We start from the raw sequence: 4,514 nt of genomic DNA, 5'->3' as shown, positions 1-4,514 counted from the left end.
TTAGATGTAATTAAGTCATTAACAAAGCACAAATTAACTTAGTTTCAGTCATTTAAGTATCCAATCCACTACTTTTTGCACTAAATACCCCTGTAAGACTGTGTTTATCAAAAATTCGTCCCAATGATTACTTACCACGTGGTAAAATTATCGGTCTTTATGAGTACAAGATCCATTTTAAATTCTGTCTCTCTCTTCAGTGAATCGTTATCGTAGTTATCGTGATAAATTTTCATCTTTCCAGAGCCGCATGTGTTCATTTATCAGCTTATGCGTGTATTGCCAGCGTGACAAGGTATGTATCTATACGTCTTTTGGAGCAGTAAGCAACAATCGGTGTGTCCCCAATTATAGAATGACACAAGTTTATATGTATTTTAAGGATTTTTGTAATCAAAAGGACATACTCGTAATGGTCAGACGTTTAAAAATGCAACAACCTGATACAAAACTGTTGCCATCTTTTCGTATGTAGGTACGATGAGCGAATACTGACTGTATTCTTTTCAGGTGGTACTTGATCGACCTTCCGCAGACCTCCACAGATTGTACTTGCCACTGGAATGTAGTGCCTATCCTAGTGTTGACGCTATTTGTCCAGTAAATTGCATTTATTTCCAGGCCTTATGAAACTCCTGGCTCAGACAAAGTTCCTATCCTGGTTGCTTCACAGGTCCGGCCACTCTTCAACAAAGCGTATAAAAGCACCTATAAGTTTTGGACCAAATAAAAACTGTTCTTTTTTCTTAATAGGTTCAGCCAAACCAACGCAATCTCAAGCGATCAGCCGGCGTGCAGTGATAGCGATTAGACTTAGGGTTCGGCCAAACCAACGCGCTCACAGCGCGATCAGCTGGCGTGCAGCGATGGCGACCAGACCTAAATGCATTGTTCGCCATCGCTGCACGCCGGTTGATCGAGTGTGAACCTTATAGGATTTGGAAGTGATGTCACCAACGAGTTCAATGTGGGTAGCTTTTGTAGTCATGCAGACAATAAATATCATTATATTATAGGCTTCTATAGTTTTGTTCCCTTGGACATCAAAATTTAAAAGGGTCCTTCAAAATCGTCTCCCTTGTTCATGAATTGTCTAGATTGAGATACTTGCTGTTCTGGTAAATCTACCATTATTTGTACTTTGGCAGTAGCATTCAATTTAGCACAATTGAAACATCTGTGCACGTATTTTCTCGCCAATGGTTTCGCCTTGATAATCCAAAATGTGGAGCTGTATCAGCTTTCTTATGAATTATAGTATTAATTATTATAAACGTTTTCGAATTTCTCCACGACGCGGTTTGCAACAATAGATTTCCACCTATTCGTCTCTCCAGACAGCTAGGCGATCACAATAGAAAAACCTGTTCACAGTGTTCGAACATCTGTGAGGTTGGTATTCTTCACATTACTTCTTCTCATTTGCTTCATCCAGTTTACTTAAAGCACCACATAGCTCAAGACGTAGTAAAAAAAAATAGTTTTTTGAGAGCACTTGAGTTTTTTAGCAATTAATTTCGTTTTAAATCCTTCATCTAGTTGATAGTGAACGGCTGCAGTTTATTGCACTCACAGAGGCATCGCTAAATTCATTGTATTGTATTTTTACTCGGCCTGCATCCAACGCCTTCCCGCTACCTTTATCAGGTCGTCGGACCACCTTGTGGATGGATGTCCTAACGCTGCGTTTTCCGGTACGTGGTGTCCGCTCCATAACCTTGCCTGCCCCATCGGCCGTCAGTTCTGCGTAAGTACTATGTGCTTCCAACCGCGCGATGTGGAAGTCATTGGGGGAGGCCTATGTTCAGCAGTGGACGTCCTGTGGCTGAAATGATGATGATGTATTTTTTCTCTATAGAGATAGCTATAGATAGTATACCAACCTATATCTGTATTTTGTCAATGTGAATCAAATCCTGCCGTATCTTAATCCAATCTTTTTCTAATGAGTTACTTATCTTTCCATCCTTACTAGTTTTTTATCGGCCAAAATTTTTTTTTTAAACAAATAAATACTTTCTATTCTATTTCCATTAGAATCTTAGCCATGACTGTACTTAACGCTAACACAAGCTAAGCTCCAGCCAAGGGGATCAAAAAGTTTGATCAGATGTATCAGATAAAATGTTACGTTTCAAGGTTGGTTTTGCAATTTGTGGTATATTCACATTGTATTGAAATCTGTGCTCAAATTCCATTCAATACCCAATGCTTGGACTGTTCCATCAAGGTTCATAAAACTACTTTAGCACTAGCTTATATTTTGTTGTCTTCTATTGACTTCATAAACTCAACGCAGAACTAGGTAGCAAAAGGTATTTGACCGCAATTGCATGTGATGTTAAGTGAGATGCAGTATAAGATGATAGATATCTACCTGTAAGTGCCTATAAGGTCCGGTATAGTGCTCAGGAGAGACAGCAGCAGGCAGCGACCTGTTCGCATTATAAAATAGTTTATCGAAACGCTTAGTGCAAGCTGGTGGAATGTCGACAATGTAGGAATGATACGTTAACCAGCGTCTGATGATGGAAGGGGGCTGGTGGAATTAGGTCGAGTAATTCCTTCGCACATTCTCTGAAGTGTAACCTGGTGGATGGTCACATCAGGTGTATTATTATCTGCTCTGTAAGTTCTCATTAAATTATAGCATTATAGCTTCAATTGACCAGTCCACTCCTGATAAAAGGTCGTTGATATAAAAATATTGTTTTATTATTTTATAAAAATCGGTACTCCGGTAATCCGAATCATTTTTGTCACATAAATCTGAAGATCATCTTCATAATGTCATCAAGCAAGCAAAGCAAACACGTTTCATCTCATTATAATATTTCTCGGGTTTTCTTGCAGCTGGGAACCTACAAGCAGTTCGTTATTCAGTGAAATATAAATCGAACCTTAACACAATGCATCAAATATTATAATCGTTCGCGAGTTGTCTCCGTATTATTCCAGACGACCGCATGATGAGGTAAGTATACTGTCAGTCTTGTTTCTTTTCCTTTTTCAGGTAGGTATCTCTTTTAATAAAAAAAATCTGTGTGTTCGTTAATATTTTTTCAGGTCTAGTGATTTCTGTAACTTCCTTTCTAATTGAACGGACCTGTGAGTGGTTATGTTTCTGGGTTTTTTAAGGGAAAGGAGGCAAACGAGCAGACGAATCACCTGATGGTAAGTGTTTACCCGCCGCCCATAGACACCCGCTCCTCGGTGAGTTACAGGTGCGTTGATTGTCTTTAAAGTATTAGAGTCTGCTCTTAAAGGTTTTAGGTCGTATTGGTCCGCAAATACTGCAAACGGCAGTTCATTCCTCGGTTTGGTGTCTGCAAATGGTGATTGTGGATTTTCTGTTTTAAATGGTAACTTTACAAAATATCTATCTACCGCTTCCGTAAAAAAAAATGTCCTGAAGCAGTGGTTGGGTTAATACTGGGGAGTGTAAAACTATAAAAGTGCTTTATAAAAGCCTTCTTGCAAAAATAAATGAGTTTTATGCCCGTTTTCACCATTAATCCCAAATTTTTAAGTGACCCCTATAAAAACAAAATTCCTGTTATGTATCACCATAGAGGTCACTTACAAATTAGGGATTGATGGTGAAAACGGGCATCAGTCCTTTTGATAGCTCGTCTCTCCCTAAAAATGCCATTTCCGAAAATTATAATATAGTTATGCAAAAATATTGTAACTTTTTGATTTTGAATAAAGCTATAATTTTAAATACTACCATAAGTAATGTAATTTTTCACAAGGTAAAAGTACGTTATCCTTTTTACGAATTTATTTCAATACGAATAGTTCGAGGAAAAACTACGTGAACTACACTTACACGTTGAATGCACGACTAAATCTGAACGCCAATAAGTGGTTATCTGCAATAATACCAAACAGCATGTATTCCTTTACATGTCAACAATGCAATATTCATAATTACAACAACAAGGTGTTAAATATGTTTCGCGGAATAAGTACGCAACGCTCTTTTTTAAGTTTTTCTCAAAACCTATTAAGTGTATTTTAAATATAAATACATAGGCCCCTCACAGACGTTTTTAGCTATCTTTTGATGTATAACACATATTTTTAATAATGGTAATAAATTTTTAGGACAGTTTTTTTACGCTCCTGAAAAGTTGGCATTTTTCACTTGCGTACTTATTCCAGGAAGGGTGCGACCTCCATGTATCAACATCAATTAAGTATTTTCCACCAGACAAATTCGCGGTAGTTACGGACAGCCTAAATTGCAGAGTTATATCCACTGTATTGATTTTGGCCATAACAATTTTGATGAATTGTGCACTTTCATCGGTTATTTTTAAAAGTTCGTGGAGTTTTAGAGTGGTTACGGAATTCAATTAAAACAATGTTTATTTTTAGCGGTTTTGCTTGTTTGTATTTGAGATGGACATTTATATTTATTACAAATTGTAAATCAATAGATCTACTTACCTATTTTTTTCAGATAAGTAACGATATTATTACTCGTACTTTTCTCAGAGAAGAAATTA

This window comes from Ostrinia nubilalis, chromosome 6, assembly GCF_963855985.1.
Source record: "Ostrinia nubilalis chromosome 6, ilOstNubi1.1, whole genome shotgun sequence".
Lineage (NCBI taxonomy): Eukaryota > Metazoa > Arthropoda > Insecta > Lepidoptera > Crambidae > Ostrinia > Ostrinia nubilalis.
This window is presented reverse-complemented; position numbering follows the sequence as displayed.